We start from the raw sequence: 21,489 nt of genomic DNA, 5'->3' as shown, positions 1-21,489 counted from the left end.
CACCAACATCCAAGTCGACTGGAATTCGAATCCGGGATAACTAGATCGGAGTGTTCACGGAAGTAGAAATTGTGTTCTCTCCATTTTCGCAAATATAATAGCTAAAATAATCCTAGAACGCATTAAGGAATATCTGGAAAACTTGATCGACAGAGGGCACACTCGTTTTCGCTATGGATCCTCCTGCATTTACAATATCACCACCCTGTGTTTAACAGGGAGTTTATCTGGAGTGCTCTACTCTGATGATGGCTCTTGATTTTGAAAGAGAAGCAAGTAAAATCGGACTGAACATAAACAACAAGACCAAGGTTCTCAAACCGACGTCATCGCCCTCGTCCAACCTGCATGAGCTCTTTGCGCAGAACAGTAGAGGAGTGTAGGGCCTTCAGGAATTCCTGAGAGGAATTGAAGTGCATTTTAGCGGACGGTGTCGCTCCAACGTGAATGGCAACCATATATGGTTACAAGAAGCTGTTAGAAACTAATTTTAAGTTCAATCGGATTGCTCTGTTCCTCCCTAGGAACTGGTTTTATTTTTAAATTAAATTTTTGGCGGCCTTTGACAAGATATTTTAGTCTGCAGCAGACCATCAACGAAAATCCCTTTTAAGAGTTTTGCTGGTTCAAATCTCCTATCAGTGCTTTTTTTACTGTAATTTCTTCAGCTACTATTGAGCGCACTCAAAATCTATTTCGTGTTGTATTTCTTGTTTCTACTTATTTCGTCACCTTTTCTTTCTGAATTTTTGTTGGAATCTGTTTTTCTACTCTCCCTTCAGTGTTTTTTTTAATTGCCAGTTTTGGTTCGTTCAAACCTGTGGATATTGTCGCATTTCTAGTTTTGGTTTGCGTTATGGCTTTGAAAAGAAACGAGAACTTGCAGATTGCTTAGGCAATTCAGATTAGTATGCGGTTCGGGACAACCACCTCCCGGGATTAAAACATTTTAAAGCCCGGTCGAAAATTAACTCCTTGCCTTTTCTGGATTTACTTCTCTGGATTATATTTACCAAAATTTTTAAATAAAATATTTCTCCCACTGACCTTTAAGCCTTTACAACTATGTTAGTCGCTATTAAAAACTCCTTAATCCTTAGTAGCGCTATTCATTCCTTTTTGTATATATGTTATTTAATTTTCATCCTTTAGCAATGAAGTGAATGAAGAAAGCCATTCAGAGATGCCAAAAATGGACCACAGCAACTCGGAAGAGCCAATGCGGTACCAGATATTAAAATACACCCCATGCCATCAGTATGCCTGCGATCTACAATCAAACTAACAGTGAATACGTATAAAGTCATACGAATAAAACAACAGGCATCAATGTAGGGAAGAAGACCTCTTCACACCTCTTCATTTTTCTTCGATATGTAAAGGAAAAAAAATGTCTACAAAATTTCGAAAATTTGCTCAAAGTAGTCTTCTATGGGCCTAGGAAAACAAGAAACCTCGGACGGACGGGGCTCTCTTGCACTTCCTAGGCCTCGTCTTTAAGTGAATATAGAAGAGTGACAAGTCGTAAGCCCATTTTTTATATTTTATATTAGTATAGGAAATATATTTATTAAGAATATCAAATATTCTTTATATTTCTATCCTATATGAAATTTATAATATATAAATATGCAGCTAATTAGTTTAGTTCTAGGTTAGGTCTCAAGGTAAGTATTAGCCTTAGTCCCTGAAATAATAGTGTAAATATTTTTTGGTAATTATTGACGTAGAAAGGATGAATAGCCTTGCGTAAGACTCAAAAAATTAAACGCAAGAATCAGGAAAGGAAACGTTAGTGGGTGGATATTCATAGGCCTACTAAATCACTATCATCAACGAATTATATCTCCCGTGATCAGGTGCGTAATGACAAAACACCTAACCAACTAATCCTTAAGGAACTCTCGTAAGTGAGTGAATTGTGAAAGCAAAGAATTTTTTATTGAATGTGGTAAACTCTTCTCTGTGACACGGATGTATTGAACTTCACATAAAATAAGATTTCCAGCTAGCGTCTCAGATATCTAGGTTTGTCAACTTTGACTTTGGAGCGGGTCTTTGGAACGTTTTTTTTTGTGTTGTACAATTTTGTATCTTTCTCGATAGCTACGTTTATGGCGTGAATTGAATAGAGGAGATTAATTTAGAATAGAAGGCGAACAGAGATGAATGTTATATCAACGGCTTAGCTGGTACAATGTAGTAAGGACCAGTACAAGGATTCTTGAAGCAACTGCGTTGGTTTTCACAATTTTCCTTTTGAAGCTTAATAAGTTGGAATTGGAATTATTCCTGGAGATTTAGGTACATTCAGCGGTATTTGAATTGGTTCTTCCGCTGCTGGTTAAACATTCCTCTATCATTCGTTATTCTAAAGCCAATAAGAAACATCTTGCTTCATCTATTATCAATTTTGTCTGGGTCCTTAAGCCTTTTTTCAGTTATTTTAGCAAACTCATTGACGGGAACTCATTCGTTCTTTTTTAATCTTTGTCGTATTATCTCAACGTTAGAGAATTCCACTTGCACAGGATGATAAGGAATTCTTCAATATCTATCAATGTTGCATTGATTATTCGAGCAATGGACGAATCAGCTGAAGTGGAAGGCTAATTCCGAACTGTTTGCAGGGTAACCTAACACAGTATTAGAATTGACTAGAGAAGGCGGAATATAGCTTGGAAATTTTAGAATTTGAAGTAAAATAGCAGTGTCAGTGAAAAATGGTTTTATGCAAGGTCGATAGTGGCGAACGTTGCGGGCGTGAAGAAGGGATTAGAAAATTTTCGGTTAGGAATTTGTTAATTGATTTAAATACTTGCGTTACTAGCTCTAGAAAACACTTTCCAATAACTCTTTTGCCCACAAAGTTTACTATTATTTTGACCTGAGGCTTGTGTTGAGCGCTATATAGTTGTTCATTTATAAGTGGGTAGACGTGTAACAGAAATTTGACATAGAGAAAAAGCGGGTATCGGAGTGATTTCTCGTGATCTCTATATTACAATTCCATTCTTTGCAGCCTCGTAAATCTGCCTCAGATGCAGTTAAAGGTGAATCGGCTTGGGTAAAAAGTCGATTGTGCTTTTCATTTCATTCATTTCTATCAAAAATAAAGTTGAAACAGTGATATACTCTGCTCGATGATTTTTTGTCATCCTTCGGTGAGCCTAATATTATCCCACTCGCAAAGGATCTGTCTTTCTTGGCGAAAACTGAAAAAGGCTCTGAGTTATCGGCTCATCTAAATTTAATATTACTCCATGCAAGGAGTCTAGAGGAGGAACAAACAATTCTGACGGCGAAAGGTTAGGGGAGTATCCTGTGTAGGTCATCATATTCGAGCTCCGAACGGTTTTGGATGAGGGATGCGTTTAAACTGTCCGATTACCGGCTATAATGTTCCGAATTGGTCATTCGGTTCCTTGATAGGAGCTCTAAAAATTCTCCAATTCTCAGTTTAGTTGTCCTGATTTGATTTTTAATAACAAAATTTTCATCGCGAAATTTCTTAAACCAGTATTGCCACTGACGCGAGTTTGGTTTGACGGAGTTTGTAGTATCAAAACGGCGCGCCACAGCGCTAATTGAGCTCCTCGGAGCGGCCACGGATACCTACCTACCCTCTGTGGAATCTAGAGTGATCTGCGCAGCAAAGGGTCGATCATTCTAGATAGACTCGCTGTTGATGCTGTCAAAGATATAGCCTGCTGTGTTTGTCGATCAAGCTTTCGTGGTGTCCTTTGATGCATTTCAGAATAAATGCGGCTAGTGCCTTCGCAAAGCACGCAAATAACTCTATTTATTGTACTCAACACGGGTGGCCTTCGTTGTTAACTTAACGATCACACCTCTTATAATGCTCGGATTGACAATTTAGTAGAAGTTGCGTTTTCGTATTTTTTCACGGTAACGGAGCTCGTATCGCAGCTTCTTATGTTCATAGATCCACCTCCACGTGACGTCCTTTTGGGACGTGGCTGACCATTTCATCCTCGCCAGAGATAAAGACAATGAAGATGTCGGCGGATTATGTCATACACTTAGAAAGAAAGTTTTCACATTGTCGAACAATAGTTGGATCGCGGAGTTGGCTTGCATTGAATTTTAGGTATCAGCGCTCTGTTCCTCTGCGAGTAAACGTACCAACAGCGTAAGTGACCACGGTTTCCTAAACTCAATGCGCTGACACTTCATAATCCTAAAATGTTACTCACGGATCTAAGTTTACGTTGCGTGGGTACTCCAGTCTTAATCAGCTGAAAAGTGAAATAATTGGATAGCTGAAATATGCCAACATCAATCTAAATCCGAATAATCAGGCCAGTGTCTTGTCGTCATCTAAAGAACAAATAAGAACCGACGAAGATATTTTAGTCATCTACAATTACATGAAATAACAGACGTTCTGTTAAGTGTGTTAAACTACCCGGACCTCTAGCAATGTTCTTACGCGAGGGTTATAGTTCCGCACTGGTTAATCCATTGACTCGACTAGTTCTTTGAAGGGAGGCAACTTTGGCAAAACAAAAGTTTAGGTGTATAGCGAAGGCGCCTTTTGAAAGTAATCAAACAATTTAATTTGGCAGCGAAAGCTACTATACATTTCACATTTTGTAAGCAACAAAAATTTGTGGGCATCACAGTTTAAAAGATATTTGGCCTAATCGAGACCATACAAGCAAACTTGATCTAAACTTAGGTCTGTGGCACTTAATCTAGTAATTTTTATTGTTGTTGTTTGACGACGGAGAGATACCTGGACGAAAGTTACCAAAAAAACCTCCAATCGTTATTGTTGGTGATTCTAAAATAGGGTTGGGGAGAGACTGGAGGCTAAAAATAAGGATGGGAAAGAGATTAGAAAGCGAAGGTGGGTTATGGAGGACGTGAGTCGTTTTGTTTGGGTGGAAGAATGTCTTGGGCGTGGGAATGGCGGCCTGTATAGAAGAGTACTCTTTTCCTGTCGAAAAGACTGTTATCCCTTTTATAGAAAAGGAAAGATTTTCCTTGCTGATCTTAATTCCCAGACACTCAGCAGCTAATGGTTCAAGGAATTTGGCTATGTATCTGACCAGGACGGCGTCGATACGTGGTGTTTTCGAGGCTTCGTAGAGAATTTGGTTAAATATACACTTCGTCGTTTTTAAATATGTCGGTATAAAGGCGGAAAATTAGCTTTTTCTTGAGGTGTAGGCTGTCCAGCCAATATTGATAAGAGGTCTTGACTTTTGGTGGAGTGGGCTTATTAAAATGGAGTATGAAGTATAATGATCTGAAGGCGCCATTTGGAGGGTTTAGTATCTTATTAATATGAGGAATGTTAAATAGGATTGAGTTTTTAGCGACGCCCGGTTAGATAACTTGGTTCACTGTGAGGATGGGTGATGTATGGTTCTTTAAGGACAGCATTTTGATATCGTAAATCATTTTCGGTGTCTATTTTTCCTTTAAGGACCACTTTTTGGCATTTATGGGGGCTGAGGGCTAGTTTCCACTTAGTGAAGTATTGGTAGAGATCATCTACTAAAAATAAATTCAGACGAGTCATGCCGCGTACTGTCTCTCGTGGTGGTAAGTTCGTTGGCATATTGAAGGATTTTAATAGGATTGGACGTGGGAGCAGGGTTCGAGATATCCGGTAAAGAATTTTGTGGGATTCCAGTTGGATTGATGGGGGGAGAGTTGTTAATAATAATAATCGTTGGCGCAACAATCCATATTGGATCAGGCCTTTGAAGTGTGTTAGGGCATTTCATTCAAGATCGTAACGGTATATTATAGGATTACAGTAACGTATAAGTGGCAATGTGGTCAGCATTGCGCTCGCCCGAGATTATTACCCTGATTTGACTCAGGTACTCATTCACAGCTGAGTCGACTGGTATCCAACATCAAATCACGATACAAATTCCGCTTTCACTAGTGAGATTTGAACCGTGACCTTCCGTACGACTCCCTTGTGCTCTAACCACTCAGCTATCCGGATCAGTTGTTGCTTAACTTTTACATGAGATGGCCGCCTAATTCCAGCCAGGCATGAGCAACCGGGCAACCAACAAAATTGTAGTAAAGTTGCACGTGGTTGGGTTGCTTGCTCAAGTTTCAGGGACGGTTGCAAGAATATAAAAAAATTGATATTTGCGGGCGGAACCTCACGTTGGAAACAAAGCTACGCTTCCAATCAGGTCGCCTTTAAGCGAAACGAAATGTTGGTACTCTTCTTTTTGTGACATTACGCTTTTGTACCCTGGAAGCGTGCTGTCATGTCTTGGCACATGATTGTTGATAGAATCTTGACTGGGAGGAGCAACTCAATTCTGCAGGGCTAGATACCAACGTAGAATTCTGATATAGAAGAGGAGGATGCTTTTTGTGAGCAAATAGACACAGTTGGGGATCGACCTTTCCAAGATGACACTGTTATCGTGACGTAACTGAATGCCAGTGGGCATTTGATTTGCAAAATTCTGCAAATATTAACGCTCTTCATTGCCGACACACTACACTAGTCAGGCACAGGCCCCGTTAAAAGGTTAGTTGGGTTTCGAAGTAACTGGTAATGAACATCTAATCAGATCAACCATATCGCGATTAGCAGTAGATTTTTGCATTCTGCATGTGCTTAACGATCTAGAGTAATGAGATCAGAACAGTATACTGAGTGTTTCGTTCGGGGTAAAAGTAGGTAAGGAATGATTTTCCAAATAAATTCACTGAACAAAATCTGAATAATCAAATTCAATTAATTTACATGAAAGGCGGGTGTATCAAAACCGCTTCGTGTCTCTGTTGGTGTTCATCAAGGAAGCGCCCTCTCACCACTCTTTGTTCTTGTTATGGACCCCATGACACGGGACATTCAACGTCCAGCACCCTCTACTGCTTTATGCAGATGATGGTTTCCTAGTATCTAATAGCAAAAACTTCTCCAAAAATGGAATGATTGCCTCATCCAACACGGTCTTAGATAGAATCTAAACAAAACTGAATTTTTGGCGACCGATCCCCATGAAACAGGCACAATCACTGTCAGCGGCAGTGGTCTGCCCTGAACTGAGGGATTCAAACACCGGGTCAATGCTATCAGCCAATGGGAAACTGCGTTATGAAATTGTTTCACGCATTAACGCAACCTGGATGAACTGGCGTTCACAACTGGTGTTCTTTGTGATCGACGTATCAACGAACGTATCAAATCTAATATTTATCGCAATGCCGTCCGTCCTATCGCCCTCTATGGTTCTGAGTGTTAGCCGCCTATAAAAGACAATGAACGACGTCTTGCGGTAATGGAGACGAAGTTACACCGATCGTGGAAAAATTGCGAGAGAGGCGTCTTCGATGGTATGGTCACGTAATTCGCGCTAACGAAAATTCACTTGCCAAGATTGGTCTGAACATCGAAGTCGATGGTAAAGGGAAAAAAGGCCGGCCGAAACAACGGTGGCTTGATACACTGGATGGGGATTTAAAAGCCTCAAGATTGCATCCAGATGAGGCATTTGATAGAGCCAAATGGCGGCACCGATCACGCCGAGCCGACCCCGTTTGTGAACGGGACAAAGGCTGAAGAAAAAGAAGAATTAATTTACAGGAAAGGACACGTCCGTTCAGTATTAGTTCAATATTGTTTTCTCAGGGATAAATACCAGCTTCTTAACTTGGCACTAAGGTATCGCCAATAAATAATTGAAGAATTCTATACCCAGTGGATATTTACTCAAATTTACAGTGTTCATACACAACATTACATTAGTAGAGTTTAGTAGACCCTCTTCCTTCTGTGATGGGGATCGAACCGAACTTAAGGGATGGCGATTTCAACATTAGGGTCGCAGAGGTAAAGTAACTGGAGGTACGTCGTTTTCATCCACAACCACAGAACTAGAGGGAAGATGATGTTCTGTCGAGCGGATATGTTGGAGTAGTCATTGCTCAGTCCAACAAGCGATTATTTTGAAAATATCCACTATAGTTTTTCTTTAAGCTATATTGATTACCTGATCCTCATGTTTGGTTTGCCTCCAATTCGAGTTTATCAATTCTTGAACATTCGATGCTATTACACATGATCTGTTGTCTTCTTTGAATGTCTGGAAAACATAAACAACCACTTGTTTTGCGAATTTTGGTCAGTGATTAGACAAATGTCAACAATTTTTTTTATGTAGACAATGTTTTTTACAATAACAAAACTATTTATCTACAAGATTGCGTGACTCATTCTATGAATTCTATGAATGAATCCCAAAAGTAGTAAACAAATTACTATTTCTCCAAAAATTTTAGACGAAAACAAATCTGGAAAGTACGTTTTACTACGTTGTTCTTGCAAGGAACATTGAAGATCAGTTGTGTAATGTTATGATTATGTGGGTTACGAGTAATGTAGGACATGTTTGTTCTATTTATTGGCGACTGGAAGTGTTATAATTGTTCGCATGGTTTGCATATTTTGTTTGACTTAATCCAGATTATCACTTAATTTATTTTATCGGTGCCTCTAGCAAGCATCCGATTGCGTCATGTGATTGTGCGTATGAAGATATCAATGGAATTGTTCGGCTTTCGTTACTAAATATTCTGTATTGAACAGGGTGATAGTTGATTAGTGTTTATTCAAGACTTTGTGGTGTTGTAAATGCATATATGCTGAATAATTTACTATTATTCTTTGAATGGAATTTCTCAGATACTTCTGTTGTAGCTGATCGCCAAGGCCGAATTTTTCGATATTTATAACGTTCCACGATTTTTTTTGCATTAACCTAGGCAACTAATGTTGAATATCTGCTGAGTTAAAACGTTCTGAATCGTAGGTATGATTAATAGGTATATATGTACGGGTATACCTTCTATATTTGGGATTGGATCATGAATTTATTAATTTATAGATGGATTTTTTTTAATACTTTGGTAGGGTACATCCATGAGTCGGTTTTTTACCTTTAAATTTAATTATACTCTGATGCAACATCAATTTAATCCTCCCATAACTTGGACTTTTTTTAACTTGTGCGTGGGGCGTACTAGTAGCTTCCTCATTCCCTAGTTCTAATATTAAGTGCACTTGAGAATCAGACATAAATACGTTTGTCTAAAAAGTTCAATTTGGTAAAGTTGTCTACAACTCGCAAGAACAATATAGTTTTTAATATCATAGTGGAGGCGCTTTCAACATTTTAAATGTGGGGTATCTTTGGAATAATAAAACGTTAAAATTCAACCTTCTAGCACTTTTCAATAATGAATTCTCCCGATCGTGCATGCTCGAAAATTAAATACATGTGTGATCACAATTACACAATTGCATTCAAATTCACATATATTATCATCCCACCTTAATCCAGAGGGTGAAGATTAGTTTCAATTAATGACCATGAATTACACAAATACTATCAATGAAAAATTTCCTGCAAGATATACTCGTATTTCACCACAGTGAAAAGGAAAATTAATTAACACTGGTTGGGAAATTCACAGGGTGTCCATGAAAACACGTTTCACTTCTGAATGACAGGTGGTGTTATCTGAGTGATTCATTTTTTGAGACTCATTATAAACGTTTACAAAGCATATTCTGTGTGCATTCAATACTGGTTTGAGCTTGTTGACGGTTGCGTTTCAAATTTTAGTGCGTTGACACAGAAAATTATTTTTGGAATATTGTGATTTTGATTTTCTTTCAAAATTCGGAAAGGTATGTCTAATTAAACTTTTGTTAATTATAAATTGGAAAGATTAGGACTAGCGAAATTTTCTTGCGCACCTTTTGCTATTGGCTGAGTGCATTTTTTCCGGTCCTTCCAAGTCTTGAAAGCTACGGATGGAGGAGGAGAATAAATAAACTATCAGAGATTCAGCGTGCGTCGTACTACCTCAGAAAGAAGGATATAATCACAATCCAATTATGTTGTGAAATTTGACTTATGGATTCCCCAAGAGGTGTCAGGAACAATTGTGTTTCATACCTAAAAAAATAAAAATCGGAAGGTTTCCTTCCTATTTCTTCACTGGATACGAAAAGTGGAGTCACAACAAAATTTAAATGCCGCAGAATCGTTTACATTTGTTGGGGATTAGAAGTGGATTTTTTATAATAAGTTTAAATTCCGCAAAACTGTTTGCAAGAAGAATGAAACATCTGCATTCAAGATCAGGATTTCATTTTGGTTAGGTGTATTTGGCGGGATATTCGAGGTATTATTCACTGGGACCTGTTACCAACAATCAAACTCTAACAGCTAGACTGTCTCGAGACATCGTTGAAGGAAAAACTACTATGTCTGGTGAACGCAATTTTATACAGCGACTCACAAATTCGATCAAATGATTGTTTTCCGAATATATTTAAATTTTTTTAACGGTTATTGGATTTGCAAAACAAAGTACATGCAAACGTGCGTTAGCTTAAGTTGTTACCATTTGTGTTGAATACTTACGTCGCGGTTATAAAAATAGTGGCATATGCTTGTCAAAATAAAAACAATATATTCGATCAGTTGTATCGATTTCCAAAATATTACATATTCAGAATTTCGTGTATATTTTGCAAAACTTCCTTGCTTTTTATTTGTCAAGCATTTTTGATTCAACCAGAGTTGTTGGGATTGGTTCATTCCCATTTACGATGAAACCTATAAATTTCAATTCTATTGGGTCAAATTTCTGTGCAATTAGGCATGTCAGTTAGCACGGTCAGTAAATATCGCAAAAGAAGACTTGGATGAAATACTGCAAGCACGAAATTGGTCACTATTAAATTATCTGACATGACACAGCGCAAAATTGTGCAAACGATCAGGGCTCGAGAAGAGAAAAATTTCATTGCAATGCATCGGAGTCTACAAAAGATCGATAATGTCAGTATTATTGTAGAAACAGTGCGTAGAGTTTTAAGGAAAAGTGGTTTAGGGCACCACGCAAAGGTTGAAAAATCAATGGGAGAAGATTGCGCTTTCAGACAAAGCAAAAATAAATAGGTCGGTTTGTGGGAAAAGTTGAGACCATATATGACTAAGGAAAGACCTTAAGGAGGGGCTACGATCTGTACTGTGGAAAAAAACACATTTTCAAATTTTTTTTTTCACAATATACGGGCAATGTATATTAAATGAAAATATTTGCTAAAAATTTCAGCGGAAAATATTAAACACTAAGCCGTTGTTAGCAATTCTCCCGAGACGTCTCCAAAAAAAGTGGTTTTGCGGTGACGGTTGTAACTGATGACTCAATCATCTGGAACAAAAAACCAAAGTGATTCTATTAGTATATGAGTTTCCCTATGTAACACTGTCGATTTTTTTAATTTTTAATTTTTGGTAACACTGCAATTTTCGTTTAAAAAATCGGTGTATTTGCTACTGTAAAATAAAAAATAATAAAAAAATTTTAAAAAAGAAATGATCAGCGTTACCTCGTAGTTTATACAAGGAAAGTGTGTACCAAATTTCAAAAGGAGAGATTTTAAACTGCAACCGTCACCGACCTTTTAAATACGAAGTGTTAGGAAAAACGCTTTAAAATTTTTCACGTGAAAAAATGGGTTTTTTTTTGGATTTTTTTACTATATACTTACACAGAATCATCGATATCAGGCCCGTACAACAAACGGCTATCATTCAAGATGTCTAAAGCATCTCTTTGCTCTTGTCTTTGGCGAATCCGATCTTTTTGCTCTGGTTTGCAGCTTGTTCGTCTGCTCGACGTATGCATATTCTGTGACAACTTGGTCCACTTTTAATACCCATCTCTTGCATGATCGCTAGCAGAGCAAATCAGCAAAGTGCATGCTGTCACATTAGCTGCAATTTCCACCAGCACTGCGGATTTTGGAAGAATTTTTCAGACATTTGCACCAAAGCGACAACTGTGACCTATTATAACCCTCCCATAGCACTTCCCACTTTCCTGTGATTTTCAGATTTTTCGGTTACAGTTTTGTCTTAGGCTGTCTCTACGTTTTTACTTTTTCATCGCAGGAGAGTACATTAAAGTTAGACTTGTCGACAAAGAGTACATTACCCCAAAACGTTTGATCCTAAAAAACATAATTCTGAGCAAACTCAAATCGCTTTACTTGATGGACTTCATTAACATAAGTTTTATTCCGTGCGACACGTGAAATGCATGACTAGGGAAGTGTTATGAAGGCGGTTGTTACGGGGTGGATAGTGTGGGAAATGTGGTATTCGTGGAAGGGTATATGAATGCGAATATGTCCATCGATATTTGAAACAAATCTGCATGCCAGCGCAGAGAAATTGGGTGTTTGTCAAACATTCAAGATATGCCAAAACACTAACTCGAAACGTAACGCGTGAAAAGCACGCTTGGGATAGTGTTCAGTTGTCTGAAGCTACTCAGAACTCTTCACACATATTGCACTCTAAGGGCAATATTATTGAGAACCTGTGGGATTATATCGACGGTAGGCTTCGCGAAGGTCCCATTTCAAACCAAAAATACTTGATGTCTTGATTGTCTTTTCGAATAATGGGGAAAAATTTCAGCCGAATGTGCCCAACCTTTGATCAAATCCATGCCATTGCCCAGTGATGGATGTATATGATGTTAAAAGTCTCCATACGGAGTATTAATTAGTAATTTTTTGAGTTTTTAATGTCATTATTAAGATGTCTGCACTGCCCGGATTTTAATTTTGCATACGAAAATAGAGTTTCTTTTGTTTTCCGCCCTCAGCAAGGGTTTTATTTTATCCTTTTTCGTCAAATCTGTTTGCATTGTAGCTAACAGATTGTACGTAACGTTTTTGCAAAAAGACCAAACCTTCATTTTTTTACCCTCTTTTTGAGTACTACGGTACGACAGTGTCTGGATTTCATTTTTGCTCACTGTATGTCTGTCATCCCATCTTAATCCAGAAATTGAAGGTTAGTTTCACTTAGAGACCACGAATTACACAAATACGATCAATTTCGTGCAGGAAATATTTCATTCACAGTGAAAAGAAAAATTAATTAGCATTGGAAATTCACAGGGTGTTATGAAAATACGTGTCATTTCTGAATGGCAGATGGTGTTATCTGAGTGATTCATTTTTTGAGACTCATTATAAACGTTTACAAAGCATATTCGGTGTGCATTCAATACTGGTTTGAGCTTGTTCACGGTTGCATTTCAAATCTTAGTGCGTAGACACAGAAAATAATTTTTGGAATATTGTGATTTTTGGATAGGATTTTATCTTAAAATTCACAAAGGTACGTTCAGTTTTATAAAATTGTTGTTAATTACAAATTAAATAGATTAGGACTAGCAAAATGTTTAAATTTATTTTTAATTTCTTCATTTCCGTGTGCTCCACTTACCATTGAATGTGTGGCTAGTTTTTTCGGTTCTTCCAAGTCTTGATAGCTACCAATTGTTAGTGGCTTTGGAGGAGGAGAATTACCTGTTGTTGAACTATCAAATAGGAGTCTAGCTCAATTCGAATTATGTAAAACATCAAATTCAAATGATAAGGGGTCTGGCTGGACCAATACACCCAACGTTAGTCGAACCATGACTTCCGCATGGTTCGAGCCTTTAAATTCCTGCAACAAAAATGACTTAATGTTTTGTGCCAAACAAAACCTTGTTAGAATCATCCTAGAAGTACAAAATACACAATTTTGGAAGTTTGAAAGAAATCCAATTGTTATTAACAAATTTATAAAGGGCAAAATTGTGTATTTCACGTGAATTTATCGCACTCTAAGACGTGTATGATGTCATTATCATACAGAGAAAACTCATATGAACGGCGGAGTTGGAGTTTGGTAAAACATATATCAAGGAATATTTTGAATTGGGGATATGTACGAATGCGAAAACGACACAGACAAGATGAATACAAAACCTTTATAGCAAGAGCGTTAAGTTTCCGGTATTCCGACTTGCTTGTCATCTGGTTCATACTGAACTCGTCAGTTCATCACTTTTTCATTAATCCATTTTTGATGCGTTGACTTGTCGCAGACTGATGAAATACTGATTGTGTAAGGTGAGCCTAGCAGGGATCGATGATGGAGAAACTATTATCCCTGTTGAATAGGGACAATGTTATGCTAATTCCACACGTCTGGCGTTTGACGCAATCTCCAAAATTCTACAAATGTCGTTATACTCACATTTGGAAGTGTGTTAGTGTTATCTGATTTGTCCAAAAAATCTACACGATTGAATTTGCCATGGCCTGTTGAGGTTTGGCAAACTTGTGGATTTGGCACTATATTTCACCATGACAACGCTAGGCCTCACGCTGCTACACCCACTTAGTGAAAATTTAACGAGTCAAATTGGGAGCGGTTGTCTAACCCTTGAATTTAAGATAAAGATTTACAACCAATTCATCTGAATTTTACAAGGGCATTTGGTTGCTACCAGATCATTAGCAGTATGTAATAGACTACGAAGAAAACTATGTATTAGATTTTTTTAAAAAGTTTTATTTAAAAAAACCGAAAAGGTGTATGCAGTATTTCATAACCACGGTGATAATCTCCCAAAAAAGGGTCCTACAATTGCTTTCCTAATCAAAATTGTTTTGTAGTTTGACATAATAAGAGCAAAAAAAGTCCATCTTGACTGAAGGACGATTTCAGAAATAAAAATAAAACCTGTAATCGAAGATCCCTTAAACTTCCAAAATTGGTTAACTAAATCATTTCATACATTAAGTTGTACACTCCCTACTGAATAAACAGTATCAAATTTACAAACAAATCTGTATCTATGATGGTAATTCAAAAATCCCCGGTTTTCCAGTATATCCGGTTTTCTTAATAAATCGGCATGTTGTGCTTGCCCATATGTTTCTAAACAATGCTGACACTTCAGTTACGTATAAATATCAGCAAATATCAGCAATAAAGAGCAGATAAAATTAATTTAGCAAGTTGTGAAATTCGAAATCTTTGTTCGTACCGATTGTCGGTCGGAGTTCAAAATCGTTTTCCATGTGACGTCACAATTTGTTCGTTCATTGCAATTTTCAGGCCATTTTATTCAGTTTTGAGCTTGGCTCATTCTGGTGGTCTCTTCAGTGCGGCTTGAGATTGAAAGAGTGAGGCAAGAAATATGGCTTTCTGGGATAGAATATATTGGAAAAGTTGTGAAATTCATTCTATTGGTTTAGTTATGAGTTTTCAAGTAGTTATTTGACAAGGGTCCTTCACAGTTGGGTGAGTAGAAGAGTAAACTTGTCATTTAAAACACATAGTTGCAATCGAATCACATAAATGATAACTGCACAATCATACCATTAGTTTTGATGTTATCAGATAGCTCGGAACTTTCTAATCCTTGATATTTTCATTGAATTTTCTCATTTTTATACTTTTTTGGTCGATTTTAGGGTAAAAATCTGTGGAGGAGTACACTCTATTTAAAGTGAATTGATTTGGAGGACTATCCAACGCACAATTGATCATTCTCTTTATTAAATGGTTTAAAACAGTTCATATTGCGCAATAATCTAAAGTGGACGTCCTTGTAAGTGCAAATGACAGAGTTCAGAGCCCAAATCGTTTGATTGTTCAAATATATTGGTGTGATGACTGTTGTAATGTCCTTTTGAAAGGTATTTGATCCTATGTGCCGGATTTATCATCACCCACAAGTACTGACTCTTTTGCTTAGTTTTATTTTATTTCTGGTGATATTCGTCTAAAATGGTCCTGAGGTCAACTTATCCAAATCATAAGGGGAGATGAGAACGGGAGCCTTTTTCTACATCGGAACTTATTTCGCAAGCATTTTGCTACTTGGATGATTACATCGAATTTCTTAATTACGTTGCTGGGTTTATTAGCTATGACTGGATTGGTGGGTTGACGGTTAAGTTGTAAAGATTGAAATAACCAAGATGTATGAAAGTGGTCTGAAGACCATCCTAAATTGACTTTCATCAACCATAGTACGTCTGTACGTCCCGTCTTGAAATTGTCAAATATAAGTACATACAGTTGCTCACAGCACATATAGTTTCAAATTATTGCTAAACAAGGCATGTGTGGTAATAATTAATAGTTGCTTTGATATTCTTTTGCTTTAATAACAGTCTGTTGCCCATTTGGCATTGAGTTAGCTGTTGTGTCAGGGGTAATTTTTAACCATTCTGCCAGCAGGACCTTCTTTAATCAATCGTATACTTCCTTAATTTATCCAAAATTGCCCATAAATTCTGGATGAAGTTTAGTTCCAGATCATCTAAGTTTGCACAATTCCAGACTTGGGCTTCGAATCATTACATTGTTGGAACCAATTTTCCTGTACACCCAGTTTTTTGATACTTTGAAGTAATTTTTTTTTAGGAAATCGAGGAATTACATTTTATTCATTGTTTCCTAAATAAAAGCTAAGCTACTAACTCCTGCTGCAGACATGCAGGCCGAAACCATCACCATTAGCTTCGCGCCAATTATATGACATTCCATCGGATCCGACAATGTTAAACTTAACTCGTCTGCAAAAATTCCGGTACACTAAACGTAGCATCATGATTTACGTATGTGCTCCCTGGTGGAGGCAAGCCGGCTTGCCGAGTTTGTTGTTGAAATAAAAGGCTTCTTCTGAGTTACTCAACAGTTTGAATCATAGTCGCACAACACGTATTGTTTCAGCACTACATGATTAATAGCTAACGTTGGGGCAGATATTTTGTGGTTTGCTTTGATTATTCGGATAATCAAAGCTCGTCTGGCTCGCTAAAGGTTTGGTTTGGCGCTTTTTTGCCCTTACTTTCCAATCGTTTTTCATGTACACAGCGCTCAATTATGTACTGGATCGTAGAGGCATTTAAGTTGACAATTTCAACATTTTGCCCTCTTTCTTTTCCTAAAGTCGTAAATTACTAGTTAACGCTGTTCCACGAGCAAAAAGAATAAGCAGTGCATTGAGTGAGGAGTACTCCATAAAAGAGCTCATTGATACGCATTTATATGTCACTGGGCAAGCTAGTTCAGGTTCTTAGCATTTCTGTCTCGCAGAATCATTCTACAAGCATTTCACGTGTGTAAGATCAAAGGAAAGACCACTTTCACATGATATCCTCTCTTGCCTCTCAGGTGAAATTACGCAATCTTGCTCTCGTACGATATATCTCCCCTTAGATGAAATGAGGCGCAGTTTTTGAGTATCCACTTTTCTTTGGCATCTTCCAACTTACAATGGAAATCTGAAGTATTTGGTTCAATTTTGGTAAAAGGTAATGGTGATGGTAAAAAGAACGTCTGGTATAAATGAAACTAACATTCAAATTAAAACTGTCAGATTTCAATTGTACTGGAAAAGTGAAAAGAAATTACCTCAAATGGTCGGCTAGATTTCGGCCCAGGTTAAGCTACTACTCGCGGTTCAGGGGAGACTTTCTAAAGGAGGTATTGCGATTGTGATGGATGCCCTGAATGCCAAAATGGACTATGACAACTCATGGTGGGACATGTGGTGGAAAGGTATGGCCTTGTTAACTGTAACGACAACGTTGAAAGATTTGTCAAATTCTGTACCTTTCAATGCTGCGCCATCGACGGCACATTCGTCAAGCATAGGGCTAGTCACATGCGGCTGGGTTTTGACTGACTGGCAACGCTCATCTAATCAAATTGAGCCGATCCTAAACAGGAGTAGATTTAGAAGTTATCTTTTGAATGTGCTTAATGAGGTGCTGATATCGGCTTGGAAAAGATCTCCATCTAATAATCGCTTACCTTCGCTTTCGTGTCGCAGGGATACAGCTTCGACCCACCCAAGTACAAGCGGACATCTGGTTCAACAGTGGGATAATTTTCTTGCTGCTGCAACACAATCTGAACAATTCACTCGCTGTCGGTCATGCCCTAAAAGAATGTCAGAAGGTTTGGCTGATTGCGGACACGTGGAGATGGGTTAATGAACGTAAGGGGTTGAGAGCTTTGTTGATGGCTGCGATGGCGACGCGCTGGTGCTCCACTACCGCGGAAAAGTGCGAAACATGTTGTGTAGTGTACGTCGTGACAAAGGGAATTTCGTCATTATGTTGATAAGGGAAGCAGAAGCAACGATTTCGGTACCATATATCGCGTTATCAAAACGCTTGCAGGTGAACATAAGCTTTTGAATAGCCACGTGAGGGACGTTGATGGTAGGTTTCTAATCCACAATGATGACCAGTTGAAAAAGTGAAAGGAATAATTTACTACGATTTTCACATCCGGTGGAGTTTCACTTCGTGGATGTTATGTTCCTCCAAACACAACCAAAACTATTTTTGCGCCAACGCGCTCAAACGGAGTAAGTAACGCTCAAAAGGAGATAGTTTCGCGGAACTTTTCTGTATAACTTTTGCAACCTGTGCAGAATTATTAGTACCACTCATTCGTAAACCCTGGAAGTTCGAGTCAAAAAAGGTGATGGTTGTTAAGATTCCGAAGAAAAGCAACCGTTGAGTGCGACAATTGGAAGAAAACATTGTTCAAAGAAATGAATGCCATGGATTGTATCAATGGATCCGATATAGATGTTTCTCCCAGCCAAATGTGATTGTATAGAACCAGCGAGAAACAGTAAAAGAAGTTACAACAGTAATTTAACGAAACTTCCTAGTTCTCTTAACTTTCTTTCGACAGGACTATTGAGTAACCGAAAAGTCATTTTTACCTTAAAATAAATTATTCGAATTTTTTCAAAAGGAGGAAATCGCAGTTGCATACTCAGGCCTATACGAAGTCTGTCCTTTCTGCGCAACTACAAACAGCGGGGGCAGAAGGTATAGATTGTGACGCTGATGAGGAAATACATAATCGAAAAATTAAACAAGTCGGGAAACCGGAAGCTTGACGCTTCAGATATAAAAGGTTTTGTGTTTCCCTATGTGAGGAGCATAACGTAAATCTCCATTGGCTTATAGCATTGACCCGAGATATTGAAATCGTTCAGTTCTGGGCAGGTTACTGCCATTGCCAGAACTGAGCGATTTAAATATCTCGAAGGGCAGGTTGCCGACATTGCCAAAACTCAACGATTTAAATATGATATCTCGAGGGGCAGGTTACTGCCATTGCCAGAACTCAACGATTTAAATCTCTCGAGTCAATGCTATCTGCCAATGGAGAACTGCGTAATGAAATTATTTCACACATTAACGCAACCTGGATGAAGTGGCATTCCCCAACTGGTGTTCTTTGTGATCGACGTATCAGCGCACGTCCCAAATCTAAAATTTACTGCAATGTCGTCCGTCTGCCGCTCTCTATAGTTCTGAGTACTGGCCGACTATAAAGGTCAATGAACGGCGTCTTGCGGTAATGGGGACGAAGAAGTTGCATTGCACTGGTGGCGTGACACGTTTTGATTAGGTCTGAAATGAGAATATCCGCGATCGAACGGGTTTGCACCGATCGTGGAAAAACTGCAAGAGGGACGTTTTCGATGGTGTGGTCACGTAATTCACACTAACGAGAATTCAACGACCAGTATTGGTCACAACATCAAAAACAATGGTAAGCAACCAAAAATCCGGCCAAAACAATGGTGGTTTAATATGCTGGATGGGGATTTAAAGGTCTCAAGATTACATCCTGATCAGGCATTTGATAAAATAAAATGACGAAACCGATCACCACAGGCCGACCCCGCTTGTGAACTGATGGCTGAACAAAAAGAAAAAGATGTGAGGAGCGACGAGTGCACCACAGCTCCGTGTAATATAGCTAAAAATTCCATTGCCCTCTATTTTCTAGAAAGTGATTTAAATAAATCATTTGATGGAAAGCCCTGTGTTGATAATGGTCAACCTCATACGCCCCTGTTTGTTATTATTATGAGTTTAATATTATTAGCAAATGCCAACAATTGAACCAACATCAAATATAAAAAAGGGCTAGGGAGAACTAGATTCTTCTTGAAAGGAATTTTAATATTTCACTCGAATGTCAATTATTCTCGTTAATTATGACGTCAGCATCTTATTTGTATGACTTAGAATGCTGTTAATTAGCACGAAATTGATAAGTTTGGACTGCTATAACTTTCCCATTAATAGTTGGATTTTCATGAAACTTGGCATGTGTATGCATGTGGCTGTCCTCTATGTCGGTGCATTTAGTACACTTAGGATGAACTTAAGGGGAGCTTTTTAGTCTATTTCTAAAAGTTGATAATATACTATTAGTAAATTTTTTAAGCAGATACCGGAATGGGACATCTCTCGAAGATTACATTTCACATAAGTGTTTTACACAAAACCTTAAAAAGGGCTGCGGATAAATAGATTCTTCATAAATGTGACTTTAATATTCCACGCGAATGTCAATTATTCCGGGTAATTATGACGTCAGCATCCGATTTGCATGGCTTTGGAAGCAGTAAACTCGGCGAAATGGCTAAGTTTGAACTGCTATAACTTTGGCGTTAATTGCCTGATTTCTATGAAATTTGGGGCATATACACGAAATATTGTCCTCTATTCTGGTACAGAATCCGGAAGTCCTAGGATGAATTTAAGGGGGTTTTTTCAGTAAATTTCTAAAAAGTAGTAATATACTATTAGTAAGTTTATTTGAGCAGATATCGGAATGGGACATATTTTGAGGCCTAGATTACATCTAGGCGCAACACCCTGATTTTTTTCGGATTTTTGGGTTGGGTAGTTTCCGAAAATGAGTCCTGTCTCACTTCAAATGCGTACATTTTGCCTCCTTACTCACGCACTTTGCAATTTATGCCAGAATTAATGTCAGTTTCGGAAAGTACAAATCGAGACCTTTCATTTGATACCCTATACACCTATATCCGGTGAAAAAAATTTTTGAATCCCCTCTTTGCATGTATGGGGAGCCCCCTTTAAACTCCACCTAAATTTATGCCACTCGCTGTATCCGTGGGATTTCATAGTTCCCATCTGTCCACCAAATTTCGTTCGGATCTGTTCAGCCGTTTTGGAGAAAAATGCGTGTGACAGACAGACAGACAGACATTGAATCGATTTTAATAAGGTTTTGTTTTACACAAAACCTTAAAAAGAAACTGTGAAAGCCCATTTTTCCTCGTTTGGATTTCGAATTTGAAAGGGTACGAGGTACTTACGAAAAATACTCCATAGTTCAACTACACCAGAATATCCAATAATATTCAACATTTTGCATTTCTTCGTTCCGACGAAGAAGAGTTCGTTCAACATAGAGCCGAGGAAGCGATACTTGCACTAATCTGAGACGGAAAATCCTTGCAGCCATTAGCTGCCAGCAGCCCTAAACACTCAGCTATCCGGACAGCGTCACAATCATACAGAAGTTTCAATGGAACATCATTACATACTCACTTTATAATCCGAGGGAGACAAAAACACTTAGATGAAAGAAGGAAGGTTAACTGGTATTATGGCTAAGATCGAACCCCATCCAAATTACGGTCATGTACAACGAATGGTCAGTCATCAAAAACCTAAAGAGGGCATTTCAAGGTGAAATTGAGTGAACCTAAACAGTGGGAATACTATACCAGGAA

At 38.2% G+C, this 21,489-nt stretch overlaps 1 protein-coding gene across 5 annotated transcripts in view; it reads left to right on the top strand.

Moving 5' to 3' along the window:
- The window catches only part of LOC119651397 (tribbles homolog 2-like), a 213,888-nt gene that overhangs the window by 6,857 nt on the left and 185,542 nt on the right, over positions 1-21,489 (top strand). For 2 of the 5 annotated variants that reach the window (XM_038054979.1, XM_038054982.1), the window contains exon 2: positions 1,153-1,524. The exons of 2 other annotated variants lie outside the window; for them this stretch is intronic. The gene's annotated coding sequence lies outside the window, so the exon portion shown is untranslated. Of the gene's footprint in view, positions 1-1,152; positions 1,525-15,057; positions 15,189-21,489 lie in introns of those variants that run through there. One more of the 5 variants, XM_038054983.1, reaches the window with a different exon arrangement.

This window comes from Hermetia illucens, chromosome 3 (assembly GCF_905115235.1).
Source record: "Hermetia illucens chromosome 3, iHerIll2.2.curated.20191125, whole genome shotgun sequence".
NCBI classification, from domain to species: Eukaryota; Metazoa; Arthropoda; class Insecta; order Diptera; family Stratiomyidae; genus Hermetia; species Hermetia illucens.
This window is presented reverse-complemented; position numbering and strand designations above follow the sequence as displayed.